The following is a 14,909-nucleotide window of genomic DNA, read 5'->3' as shown; positions in this document are numbered from 1 at the left end:
TAGTTCTCGTGCAATAAGCGTTTTTGTGAAGCTCTAAAAATTACAACTACAACATTTGAACATAGCCCCCATACCTTAAGGTAAGACGTATTCTACGTCAAAAAATATATATTTAATACTTGCCCCGGGTATCTAATGTTCGGCTCCGCCCGAACTTAGACTTTTTTACTTGTTTACTAACACATTTTCAATTAATATGAATACATAAATACATGCGGTCATCGATAAGCTTTAAGAGTCCATAACTTTTAAAATTGAATCCCATATTTTATAATTACTAAATACTTAATGCTTGTGCATATTTTTAATTAATTTGTAAGCCTTTACAACGATATGGCTTCAAAGGCTGGCAAATAAAAGCGCATTGCACAACTTGTTAATGGCAGTGGCGTACATGTGTCCATAAACATACATATCGCATACCGTATTCAAAAGGGGCACAACTCAAAATTACACGTTTGTCAGAAAAAACGAAAAACTACATATTTCTTAGCGCGTGATAATCATATGGGCAAGGGAGACTTTACCTTTAGTTCTTCTTCTTTTTTAACGAATTATAATAAAAATTTGCTCTAGCTTTGCTGAAAGGCAAATAACAGCTCTGTGAACATTTTTAGCATATAATTTCGAAAAAGGCAAATTTTGAGTTGTGCCTTTTTTGAAGATGGTGTGCGATATATACATACATACATACATATAAAGTAAGTAATATGTACGTACATATGTATGCATATTGATTTATGTATGCATTTAAACTGTTTTGCTTATCAAGAACCGCAATCACGGACAAAAATCACTTAACACTTTTTATGGGCAATACGATTTGAGCTGGCTTAAAGAGCATTTGCTCGCAATTTTTTCTGTTTACAAACAAATTTTTTTTACTCCATATTTTTGCGCTGGCCTAAAAAAATCGTTTCATGAAATATTCCATTAATTGCTGCGTACTTAGGACTTATGTTATAGATAGATATTTGCGTTGGAATCGATTGAATTCAATGAATCCGAAAAAGATACACATACTCATGTATGTATATGTATGTAGAAGTTATGAAATTTAGTTTGCCCAAAATAATTTGCTGCCCAAATACATTTGAAAGTATGTATGTAGATATTCAAGAGCAGGATTTGTTTCAGACGTTCTAACGCTATATAAATAACTATTAAAATCAATATGCTTTTAAGACTAAATATACCATTGCAATTGTTTGTGATGAAAACAAGAAATCATTGGAGTCAAGTTGGCCATGGTAATGATCAGGCCTTGGCGAGGAAATTGCGCAGTACCCTCGAGGTAGCTTCACGTTTTCGTTTACATAAGATTGAAGGTAAAAATTTAGCTACTGAGTTTTGAGCGAATAATTATGAAACAGTTATTAATTATTATTAATTTTCGGATTCAATTTCGTGTAGACGAACAAGTGTGGTTACCCCGAGGGTACTGGGCAGTCGGCGTTGCCCTGGCCTGGATTCCAATTAAGTCTTCTAACCCCAATCAATACTGATGACATTGAAGTGGACAATGGTGAAACTGAGAACCCAGATGCCCCTCAGTTATTTGGTCTAATTTATCTTGTTATTATATTCTACTTGTACATATGTATGTAGGTACATGTACATATTTACTAGAATCAACAACGCATCTAAAGTTTTGAGAAAATACTGGGGAGTATAAAATCATAAAAGTTCTCAGAGACTCAAGCAAGTGTTGGGGAAATATAGGCCGCAAACTATAGAGCTTTTGCCTTGGAAAAATTACAAAACAGTCCTGTATTTCAAGTCAAGAAATTTGAAAGAAGGAGAGAAGGAAGCGAACATATGTGGAATATTGATGTAAAAAAAAATCGCATAGTACCTACTCTTCAGCCATTTAAATTTGAACGTTTATTCGGTAAACAAAATATCTGGAAATGATCTCTTATTTTCATAGGCATTTCAAAGTATTTCCTAGTATGGGAAACCTTTCCATTAGCCTTCCCCCTTGATGAAAGAGGCGTAAACACTGGTTTACATTTAGTTTTGGCTTGAAATGCTCGAAGCATTTCCTTTCAAGGCAATTTTTAATAGCAAAGGATTGTTTGATATGAGTGCAAAAGTAAATTTGGTACCGAAGGGAGAGGTTGTCTACCAACTATTTACTTTTTAGATCCATTTATCTTATTTAAGGTGGGCAGTCACATAGAATATGCTCTGAGGTTTCCTTTACCAGCCCACAAAACCTGCAGTCCGATTCAACAGAAAGTCTCGTTTTATTCAAATGGTACTTTAACTTGCAGTTTGCTGTCAGGTAGCTTGTAAGAGTCCTAAGATCCAATTGGCTAAGTTCATAGAGGCTCGAGACCATGCATACGCATTTTGGCTCCACGATTTGCGAGACAGTCAACCCTTTCGTTGCCAGTGCCGCATATGTAACAACGGGTTTCACGACACTACGGATGGCCATTGCTGCTTGGTTACTGTTTCCTAATTCCGCTATTATAGTTCTAGATTACAACATCCTTATAAACTAATTAGTAAGAAAGCCTGGAATATCTTTCCTTATCATAGATGTCCATATTGTCTCGTCAAAAGCACCCGATATGTCCAGGAATGTACACAAAGCTATCTTTTTATTCTGCAATGACTTTGACTTCACTCGATAATGATGGTATATGAGCAAGTAAGAGACTTGCTTTAGGTGACCTGACTAGTGGCGCAGACATTATCCTCGAGTTCTTTGTAGTAGGAATGGATAAATGCTATCCGAAGCAAGAGATTTATACGCACTAAAGGTTGAAAAGGCCCACTATGTCTTCACCATACTGACGATTCTTATTGCTAGGCCTCTTATCATCTTATTTGGCGCTCAGAGTGTATGTTATAGGACTTGAGCCTGGGAGAATATATCTCGGGAAGTGGATTACTAACAGAAACCTGCCATTCGCCTATTAATAATAATAATAGATTGGCGCTTACACATATGTTAGTGTTTGGCCGAGATTCTCCTCCGACTTGTGGCGTGCGCCTTTATGCTGTCACACAAAGCGGAGGGACCTACAGTTTTACGCCGACTCCGAATGGCGATTGTATTTTTATGAGAAGCTGTTTTTCATGGCAGAAATACACTCGGAAGGTTTGCCATTGCCTGCCGAGGGACGACCGCTGTTAAGCAAAAACCTTTTTTCTATATTTTTTGCGATGTTGCTTTGACCAGGGCTTGAACCCAGGTGCTGATGAGTGAAAGCGCGCACTGCTTATCACTATACCACAGCGGCCGACCTTTGATAAATACAAAATTTTGCAAAATAATTACATGGTTCTTTTTGTTTGATACGCGAGAACTGCTAAAAATAATTATCCTACGCATTGTCTCCAGGCTGTCATTGCTGAGGGTCTAAGAATTTCGAAAATAAGAAAATAGTCTTCTTAAGGGACTTCATACTTGTGGAGAATTGCTGTATGTCGATTTGTTTTTCCAGGAACCTTGCGTCTGGCCGCACTGATAATATTTAATCTATGATGGATTCGTTAGGTTTGAACCCGCACTATTAAAACAAACTGAAATATAAAATAATTTTTAAGCAAAAAACGAAGCCGACTTAAATTCTCATATAAAAATTTAAGATTCGACGATGGGATTTAAACCAAATTAGTATGGGACCACTTGTGAGGTAACACCTTTCCCTTAAAAAAACAATTATAGGAATCGGTTAATGTGGTCCAAAGTTATGCGGTAACATACATAACAAAAAAAATATATTCCGACGAATTGATAACCTTTCCCATTTTTGTGAAGTCGGTTAATAAAAAAAAAAAACATTTCTTATTTTAGTTATTTTTGCCGAGTTATTTGAAATAGAATTGAATTATTTAAATTCGACTAATCGCATATTTTTCTGCACTACTACATGGGTAAAAATGGCGTTTTAATTGATTAATTAATTAACCACTATCATTTAACCGCGAACATTAACAGCAAATTTTGCATTTAATAGGAAACTGCAAAGTGAAAACTTCAAAACCCAAACAGAATTCATGAAAAAACGCAAAACTAATTTACGAATAAGTAAGTATTTAAAAAAGTTAATTAGTGAATTTTTGCACATGCATACAACTTAGTATATATAAAAGTGAATAAAAACAAACAGCAATGCGTTAGAAAATAACAACAATGGCGGCAATGTGACCAACACATTCGTAATAACATCAGCGCCGTCAGCAACAAATTAGCTTTGGACTTTTAATATTATTACACCTGTCAACGCAAAGGTCCACAAACATACAAACATGCAAACGTAGTTAGTGGCCGTTAAACCGTTAAACCAGCAAATTGCGGTCGAAACTGGATGAAGTTCAGTTCTGTGCAAAATTGATGGTATTTCAGTATTTTTTTGCTTTCTAATTCACACTGTCATATGAACTTTGTAATGAAGATGGAATTGCTATCATTGCTTAATTAACATATTTTTCATCATTGTTTTCTATTTTTTTTTTTTTTTATCAAAGTGCAACGAAAATTAGGTGTTTGTGTTTTTTATGGTATTTGGAGAGATACATTCTAACACATGCACCTCATACATTGTTGGCACATGAGGTAATTAAATTGAAAGATATTTTTTTTTGCCAAGAATTAAACAAAAAATTTGGTGGTCATTCATTTTGCTTAGTTTTTAATCATGTTTTTCGTCTAATTTGTGTTATGCGTCCTACTGTTGCCACATAAATGGAGTTATCTAAAATTTAAAGCCGCTACCGATGATTTTTAGAAACTTTTTTTTTCATCATGGAAGTCTGGGAGGCTTGCTTGCCAAGTTTAACCGCTAGTAGAAAAAAAAACGTATGAATGGTCATTAGGGTGGCCCTTATCTTGAAAAGAGTTCGGTTTCTCGGTTTCACCCTCTAGAAATATGTTACTAGACAAAAACTAAAAAAAAAAACGTTTTAGGTCAATCAAAAAAGATGTAAAGCGTGGCTCAAAGCGCTCAAAGTTTTGCATGACTTTTTTAATGAAAAAAAAAACAACAATTTTTCGTAGAAATGGTGTAAAATTCGTGAAACTCAATATGTTTTGATAGGAAACCCCTGTTTCTCTTTTCCACTTGTTTGTGTAATCATTTTTTAATGGTAACTATTTTTAGAAAATGGTAAAAGTCGCGCTTTCCCTACACAATTTTGGAAACTAAAGAAATATTTTCAAAATATTTACGAATGTGCCAGTATAAGAATTGTAATTAAAGTTTAAAGTGATATAAGTATTTTTTCCGTGACTTGGCAAAATTATTCGGGATCAGATGGCGTGCCCTTTCTCGATTGTAATTGCTGGTATAAATAAATAAATAGCTAAATTGCAAAAGACGAATGAAAAAGTAAAACAAAAAAACCCATACAGCATTTATGTTGCGAGTACGATTGCGATAATAGTTGGCGCGCCATTGGCGCCTCCGTTTGGCGCCCACACACCTTAACGCTTATGGGCTGTTTTTGCTTACGCGTAAAAGCACATTTAGCTCTAAATGCTACTCTAAATGTACATTTATCCATACGAAATTCGTCGGCTAAATGCAACTCTATTTTTGCATTAAGAATCTAAATGCTAAAAGCAACCCTGTGATCTTCCAAAATTTCCACGATTCGAACATGGTTTAAAGAGAAAAAGTGGTAACATTGCTTTTTCGAGTATACAGTTGCTAGCTGCGTTTCAGTGATCGCCGATCGAGATTTCTTTTATTTTACATTACATATTTGGATAAAGAAAAGTTAAGCAAATTCAACATCGATGTGATGCTGATAGAAATCTGGATCAATTTGTGATCAACTCTGTTTGGTTTGTTTCCTAATTAAGGGACGAAATTTTAATTGACAGCACCCCATACTAATCTGGTTGAGATCCGATCAGTGGATCATGAGATATATATATATATATATATATTTTTTATATGGGAGTTGAAGTCGGTTTTTTTTTTGCTAAAAATTACTTGTTTCATTTTCAGTAGGGTTTTTGCACATTATCTTCTGCGTGAGAATTGATCGTAATATATACGGATCTAAATAAGAGACTGGAACACGGCTGTTTGTCAAAAGCATACGATTTCGAACTCGCGTAAATGTACATTTGCTAAATGCTATAGCATGAACGCTCTTCGAAAACATATGTTCGAAAGTGCTAAATGTTGCATTTTAAATGCAGCAAAAACGCTGCATTAGCCTGCTCTACTCCCCTATAAGGTTATACGAGTTTTTTTTTTTGTTTCTATTATTTCTTACATACGAAACTGTAACTTAAATTTTGACTACTGGGCTTGATTCGGCAGTTTGCTGCTTTGAATAGTGGAACCGGTGGACGATTACTGTTGTTGTTGTTTGTACAACAGAGCGATGGTGGACGTTCTTGAGAACGTTAAAGGTCTGATTATGCATACTTCGCATAACTTCGCACAACTTCTTAAACGTAACACAACTTAACAACACTTAAGGCTGATTATGCTTTGCATTCAACCAAATTTATCAGTGCAATGGGGTTATTCACGGTATGTGAACAAAAACAGCTAACTTTTGGTTTCTTTAGGTAAATACTTATTTACAGAAAAATTCAGTTAAGTGGTTTTAATGGGGTATATTTGTAGTCCAAACTAAGTCGACACTAAAGTTCTTTGCAGTTTGACATAATTTTCAATACAATATCTGCCCAAATGAGTAAATAAATACGAATATTTTTATTAAAAAAATTCTTAATTTAGTACATATATAAAACGATATAATTACTAGAAAGGGCACAAAAATACCTTTCATTTGATATTTAATTTTATATAGTTAGGTTTAAGGACAGCTGCCAACAGCGAAATAAAAAAAAACTGTATTGATATTTTAATATAAAATTTTGAATAAAAAATAGCGCCATATTTTCTTCCAAATGTTCGCCTGCAGAGCTTTTTCACTTTTAACATATAAAATCATATTTTAATATTTAGTGATATTACCAAAGATTTTTTTATTATAAAACATATATTTTAAGGTGTTTTTGTGCGCTTTCTTATCTTGTGCATATCTTTTAATATATGTAGTTACGTATTTTTTAAGAAAAATAAACTTTTAATAAATAATTTTTATTTTAATATTAAAACAAAAGACTTTTTATTAGCTTTCCAACCATGTTCATACTTTGAAAATTGGTTCAAAACTTTTCAAAATGAGTCAAACCACGCCAACTGTGTCAATGAATTTTCATTGATTTTCTGGAAAGTGAAGACAATTGTGGGAATCTGTAGATAATTATAGAACAAAAATACACTTTGGACGGTTTTTTGAAATTGCACTTCGTTTTTGTTTTTTTTTTTGGTATTATAAGAATATGTATTGCAATTTTTGAGAGAAAAATTCATAACTCGCGACCCATTTGATGAAATTTGATGAAATTTTTTTTGAGAGTTGCTGAAGCTTTTCCCTTTACAATAAAAAGATTTTCAGAATACAATTTGCAAAACAATTAATTCTTTAATAACAATAATTTAAACAATTGCAATTATTTATATATTCTAGGCCCGCGATTGCAGTGAGATTTTGGCACAATATACTCTAAACTCTTGTTTTTAAATTCCAAAAAGAAAAAATTGGTCTTTCCAATTTTGACAGTCGCTATCGATTTTTTTCTCAAGTTGTAAATAAACATAAGTTGTAAATAAACATTGATGTTTCAAGTTATACGTTAAATAATGTACGTACTTGTATAATTCATTAATTAACATAAAAAGGCTATCACTCACAAAAGCTTACATGAAAATAGCTATTTACTCAAGGCTTAAAGGTGAGAAAAAAATCGATAGTGACTGTCAAAATTGGAATGACCAATTTTTTTTTTTGGAATTTAAAAACAAGACTTTAGAGTATATTGTGTCTTTCAATATAATAAATGTTATAGCTCCTATTGGAAAACAGTACCATTTTTTTGTATCATATCTACATGTGTGAAGATAACCTTGATAAATTAGGTCGAATTTCATATTCAAGCTTTAAAGGCCAATTTTAATTTTTTACCAGCTGCGAGTAATTTTTGAACATTTGCAATCAAATAAGCCGGGACCGTAATCATTAGGAGTTCTATTAAAAATTGGTATTTAGTCATTACTTTATGACTTTAGAATCTGCCATTAATAATAATAACACACTTTTGAGATTTATTGTATTGTTCAGATATATAAATTATATCGATTTGCAATATTTTTTTGATAAAAAAACTCACTTTTCGCACATTATTTTTCACTCTGATATAGTGATTATTTTGTGATCTGTTATTTTTTGCATTATTTCTTAAGTTTTATTTTTTTTTTTGTCGAAAATGCAATTTATTTCTCTCTCTGAACCAAAAATTAATTTTTGGGATATATTTTGTTTAAGATGATGCCTTGTGATCATACAAATAAAACTTATAGCACGCTAATTAAATTTTTTTTAATTTTTTGGACAATAAATAACAATACTCATAAAACCCCTGTTTCAGTGAGAAAAATAAAAATCGAAAAATGAGTTTTATTTTTGATAAACCACTTCATGTCTTTAATTTGTTTAAAATTTTTACGGTTGATACATAAACATAAATAATAAATAAATATGAAATTTGCGCTTGATTAATACATTTTTAAAAACTTTACAGCACAAAAATAAAAACAAATCGATTTAATAATTTTCCAAACACATATCTAGAGAACGGGGCGAGGAAAAATTTTGAAAAAAATCACACAAAAATCACACATCGAAATTCGCTATGAAGAGAAATATTAAAAAAAATTAATTTTTGAAAATATGCCATCTCAAAAAAAAAATTATAAAAAAATATAATAGTAGCTCTAAGTATTGCGCAATATTTAGGTATAGTATTATGGGCTGTACTCTACAATAATTTTAGTGACGCATTTTTTACACCGAAGTAGTGTAAAATGATTACATTACAAATTTACAAATTTTTAAATTTTTTTTTAGAATTTGTTAGATTAAAGTGCAAGTTTTAGGCGACTGCGTAATCAGCGTTAATTTTCTTTTTAAATTTTTTTTGAAAACGCATTTTCTTCCATACGAAAAAAATGCAAAAAGCCGTCAGCATAGAAAATATTAAAAATTAACGCAATTTTGCAATAGCTTAAAACTTGCACTTTATTAAACTTTAATTTAATTTAATGGGCTACAAAACTGCGTACTAAAAAAAATTGCAAAAAAACTTAAAAAAATTTGTTAGTTTGTAATTGTAATTGTAGTTGAACTCATTTAACTCAACTTCGGTGTAAAAAAAATCATAAATAAAATTATTGTAGATTGCACCCCGTATTGCTATACTTAAATATTGCGCATTACTCAGGGCTACCATTGCGATATTTATAATTTTTTTGAGATGGCGTATTTTCAAAAACTATTTTTTTTCAAAAATTGTGTATCTAAGTTTTGATGTGTGTATGTGAGATTTTTTCAAATTTTTTCCTCGGCCCGTTCTCGATATATTTGGAAATCTAGTAAATCGATTTGTTTTTGTTTTTGTGCTGTAAAGTTTTTAAATATGTATTAATCAAGCGCAAATTTCATATTTATTTATTTTAAACAAATTAAAGACATGAAGCGTGAACCCCGTCCGTTTTGGTATGGACCGCCCCATACATAATTTTATGTTCTGAGCGATTCAATAATTAAAGTCAGAATGTAATTGTTAATTATAATTTGTATAGATATCGCTCAAAAAGTTTTAATTCGTAATAGATTCATAAAGAACATCTTCCTTTTATGGAAGTTCACATAGTACTTAGCTCTAAGCTTATAGAGGAACTGCGCCACTTTCAATACCAAAATTCGAAAGGTTCCTGATAATACTTAGTAACCAACTGGAGGGTCTTTTCGGATCACCGCTTTATCCAATTCAATGCAGATGAATTTTCAAACTAAAAATCTGCGCAACGTCGACTGGAATTCGTACCGGAAGGGGCTTGGCACGAACCCGAAGTAGCCAGATTCATCACCAAATCCAGTTTAGTTGCAGTATTGAGTCGACTCTTTCACCGAGGCCTGTACCAAAGCTATAGACGTCCTGCCTCCAAAAGAATTGCCAAGGTAATAAAAGAGAAGAAGCTTAAAAGAAATCGAACATTCATGCAAGAACTGCAGAAAAAACTTTAACCAGGTAACTACAGGTAAACGCAACGAGTTTACAAAAAACGTCAAAGCAGGTCGAAAATAACCGCATGGAAATAAATACTTCCATAGTAGGGTAAATTCAACCTCACAAGCAGTTACGCCCCATCATGCTTACAAAGACATTTTCCATGAGCCACCGATACTGGGCCGTTGGAGCCATTTGTCAATGGGAATCATTCATTCACTAGAGACTTTTTCACTTCATAAAGACGTTAAAATCTTACAAATCTCCAGATTTCGACCGCGTTGAGGTCTAAAGAAGAGAAGGTATCTCACGTTAATCAAAAGTACTTCAAAGACCCCTCACTCGGCCGCCACTTCAAATGCAAAACGTTTCGTAATACCCCACAATGACTTCTGCACAAATATTTTGGGATCCAAGGCATTTTCTGCCGGTCACGGGATTGTTTTTTTTTTACTAGTGAAGTACTGATGACAATCGGATTAATGTGATCAGCATTGAAAGAAAGCAAAGCTATTGTAACTTCTACAGTTTTCAAGATTAAAAATTATACAAATTCCAAGTATCCAAGCTACTGAACCAGTTTTTCATTGATACTGAGCTAGTTTGACAGCAGCGATATTTGATGTAAAACTATAGGTATGCACACACATATATTTACTTGCAGTAATGAGTAGTTTGGTGATAATTACAATTTACTACTGAATTTTCTTTCATTTATTTAAAATAATAACAAAATATCTGAGAATATTAAATTTTTAATCAAGTAAATTGTCAACGCGCGCACATTACCAGAAAAAGCAGAGCAACAAAAACTAAAAAAAATAAAGTAACTGCCAACCGCATGTGAAACCACAGAAAAATAACGAAAAGAGATAATGCTCGTGACATGTTTGCTGATGTAAGAAAATAAATATAAATAAAAAATTTCATTGTGTATTATATCATCGCTTTGTAGGTGTTTAGCTTTAAAGAGTAACAAGATTTGTTCCCAAAGTTTTGAACCAAAAACAGATTTAATTATTTTTTTTTTTTTGACTATTTGTGACGATCTTAAGCAACATTTCTCCAATAATAGCATTTGTATAAAATTCTTGATAGAAGCAAGCGCAACAATTTTTTTTTGGCTGGAGGGGAGCTAAAAAAATTAATTTGCTCCTTAGCTTCTTAAAGAAAATTAAATTTACTTAATTTTTTATTTTTTATTTGCCACTAAAAACAACCGTGTTAAATAAATTTTCATTCTATTTTTACTTGACAATACTATTCATTGCACAATACCCAGCAGTAAGGGATAATTTAAGCGGCGATAAAAATGACTTCCCACCCAGCAGAGAAACGTGAATTTTGCCGCCGGTGCGGACTCGTACTGTTCTACGTATCCAGAAACAAACGGAAAGAGACTACAACATTCGCTCATTTACGTATCCAAAAACTTTCAAAAAAAGTGCGGCTTTCGTATCCGGAAATGAACAGAAAGTAACTGCAATTTTCATACTTTTTCACAGCCGGAAAACGTTCGAAAAAATTTTATTTTATTTGTTCAAGCTGAACATTTGAAAGCATGTATGTGTACGTACGTAGTCGGCAGTGACTGAGCGTGCAGAGAATCGTATCAGTATTTGTTAGCTTTCTGAAGGTCGGGATCGAATGCCGTCACGCGGTTTCTTAATTTTTTATTTATTTTTTTTCAAACCAAGAAATAGCAACTGTGAACTGCAGAAGAAAACCGTACTGAACGAATAATTCATTGAGAGAAATTCTAGAAAAACAGGCAAAAACGTGTTCGTTTCAAAAACAAATTTCGGCGCTTGTCTCTATATTGTTTTTGCGCACACTTTTTTTCCTTCTTTTTTCCAATAAGGTAGTGTCAAAATCTTTATTCTCACTCTAATTACTTCAGCAGGTATAATTCTACATCATCAAAATAGATTTAAAGTGGGCACGTTATTTTGTATGGAAGAAAGTGCCCAACACCGTCAAAAAAAGATCCAGAATCAACTGAATTTTCCGAATTTTTAAACCAGCATACTATTATTATACAAAACTGCAAACAAAATAAGTTTCTAAAAACTCTGAATTGTATGGTTTATGTTATAGATTTTATTATATTTGGAAAAAAAATAAAAATTATCAAAAAAATTTATCACGTAACACATTTGGTGAATATTGTAAAATTTAAATGTGTGCTATTTACGTGAGCGACACTGTACCTACATAGTTACGGCTCTGGATGCGATAAGGCTGAACTAATAATAAGAAAAAAATGAAAAATTCTCTCACTAGCCTCGCATCAGCAAGTATAAAATCACCCCAAAAGCAAACAATTAAATAACTGAGTAGAAGAAATATGGGACAGCACTCCCCTCCCACACAGCTTGCGCCAGCATGCATGCGCCGAGTGTGAAGTATGTATGTACATACATACAGAGATATTTTTGCACAATAAAGCAAAATTCGAGTAAGAAATTGTTTTTACCTTATACTCCAACGTGTTGGCCGAATTTGGTACTGGAGCTGCTCCAAATTGAAGCTGTTGTGCACACGCTTGAATGGTTTGAAATCTTGTAGGAGCAGCGTTGGCACCGAAACTGCGTGCAGACTTTATATAAATCAATACTTTTTAACTGCGTATATGTTATCAACAGCACAATTAAAGCAACAAATATCATTCATTCACTACGCAACAACTCTACAAAAAAGCACAAGAATGAAACCCGCTCTTTAGATCAACGCGTCACACTACACACTTTCGTAATCACGCGCCGACTTCAAATGCGCATTTATTTCGTAAGTATAAATATAAGTATACATACATATGTATTATATGTAATTTTTTTGTTGCTTAATACTTGTACATAATTCACAATTCACAATTCTCAGTTCTTCAATTCTATTTTTTAATGATTAAAATGATTTCATATCAAACACAATATGCAATGCCATGCTATGTACAGCTTGCGCTCGATTTGACAGCAGCGACTTCACGATGGATGATCTTCACGAGTTTCACACCTTCAGACAAATGCTTATAAAGAGTGTGAATAAAAAAAATTATCTGCATGCAAATGTAGAATTAAACATATGTATGTACATATATGCGTTAAAATGGGTGTTTTACTTTTGTAAATTTCTTTTATTTTATTTTTATAAAAAAAAAAATCCAGCTTTACTGACTTGGTTGGCACTGTGCGCGTTCAATCAACTGTGTATCAACTAAGAGTAAATGCGCGCGCCACTCGCACCTTTTCACAAACTGCATCACCAACTACTATAACAATAAACACCATTAGCACCGACAGCAGCAATAACAACATCAAACCAACAACGGCAAGAACAAAAAACGCATTTGAAATACTGAAAGCGGAGAACGGCTCAAGAACTTCACTTCACGTATATGAATGAACACAGAGTGTATAAAGCACAAAAAAAACCAAGAAAATCGAAGAAAAAACAGCAGAAAGACGTCTAGCTGCCTGACTGACTTGCAAATCGTTGAGAAATCGTCACATGAAAAAAAATGGTTGAGCAAAGTGTGAGTTATAGTACATTCAAATGTACGTTTCTATCAGTACCGATCAACACCACCGAACTAATCGAGCGCCACTAACAACCGCCCATGAAGCTAGACACAACGTAACTGATCGCGCACAGCTGCTGCGACAAAGGCACAAGCCCCCGCCAGTTTATAACTCGTAGTCGCTTGAAGCTCTTGAATAAAGAGCTCTTGTGAGTAAAGATTTGAGACAATAATGACTCTATGTTGTTTCAGTGGTAAGGAATGGTTGAAATGGTGATTAAATATTATTATAGTTAGAAACTGAGAATGTCACCACCAAAACGTAGTTTGCGGAAGAAGCTTTTGGAAGCTTTCTGTAGATCTCATATCAGTGATATCCAAAGAGAGAGTATTTACTCTGTCCGAGTTCATATGAAATGTATAGAGAGCTTTGAAGAGCTCCGCCCGCGTGCGCTTTTTTGAGTATCACTGTACGCTATATAAACTAGCCCCAATCAAAGTATATCCCGCCCGAGAGCCTTGTAAAGCTTTTATAATTTCATGTGGGCGCGCAAGGAGATAATTTCTCCAGCGTCGATTCACTGTGTACTCTCAAATACTATCTACACAAAGCTTTAAAAAGTTTTTCCGCAGTGTATGTTTTGGCCATGACTGATCTAAATTAGTGGTGATCAGGTATATAAATCTATATAATGCTTTGAAAAGCTTTTCACGCGTGCTAAGTTTTGATCGTAATTGATCTAAACCACTGATGGGCACTGCCTTGCCCGCGGGCAAAGCTCTTTTAAGCTTTCTATACATTTTTTATGGGAGAGAGCAGAGTAAAAGCTCTCTCTGACCAACGCTGATCTAAATTCGTAGCGATCTAAACGAGCGCCGCTTTTTAAGTTCTCTTTTCTTAATATTTAGTATATTCATTATGGCAAAAACACGTCCTGCGTACAAGATCTTTCAAGTTTTTTAAGGCACATACAGAGAGAAAGCTATCTCTGGTCACCGCTTCATTCATACGGATGCGCATAGGATAAAAGCTCTCCACGGTCACTACTGTTTTAAACTTTACTGCAGTGACCATCGAAAAGAGTTTGTGCCATATAAAAAGCTTTTAAAAGCCTCGCTCACCCAATAGAAATGTTGTGGTCGTGACTGCTCTAGCAGCGCGTTATGACACAACCTTTGGCAAGAATATTTGTCCTTATGTGACTAGCGCAGTAATGTCCAGACAGAGCTTTAATCTATAATCCGTCTATACATATCAGTATCGACCAAAAGACAACA

At 33.5% G+C, this 14,909-nt stretch overlaps 1 protein-coding gene across 8 annotated transcripts in view; it reads right to left on the bottom strand.

Moving 5' to 3' along the window:
• Pde8 (phosphodiesterase 8) overlaps nucleotides 1-14,909 on the bottom strand; it is a 280,798-nt gene that overhangs the window by 100,136 nt on the left and 165,753 nt on the right. The window contains exons 1-2 of one of the 8 annotated variants that reach the window (XM_017633103.1): nucleotides 13,289-13,731; nucleotides 12,591-13,169 (exon numbers count right to left, since the gene is read on the bottom strand). The exons of 2 other annotated variants lie outside the window; for them this stretch is intronic. The gene's annotated coding sequence lies outside the window, so the exon portion shown is untranslated. Of the gene's footprint in view, nucleotides 1-12,590; nucleotides 13,172-13,288; nucleotides 13,732-14,909 lie in introns of those variants that run through there. 5 more of the 8 variants (XM_017633118.1, XM_017633126.1, XM_017633133.1 and 2 more) reach the window with 5 other exon arrangements.

This window comes from Rhagoletis zephyria, unplaced genomic scaffold (genome assembly GCF_001687245.7).
Source record: "Rhagoletis zephyria isolate East Lansing unplaced genomic scaffold, Rhagoletis_zephyria_1.1 Rzeph_scaffold_00103, whole genome shotgun sequence".
Classification (NCBI taxonomy): domain Eukaryota; kingdom Metazoa; phylum Arthropoda; class Insecta; order Diptera; family Tephritidae; genus Rhagoletis; species Rhagoletis zephyria.
Note: the sequence above shows the minus strand (reverse complement) of the source record. Positions and strands in the feature narration are given on the sequence as shown.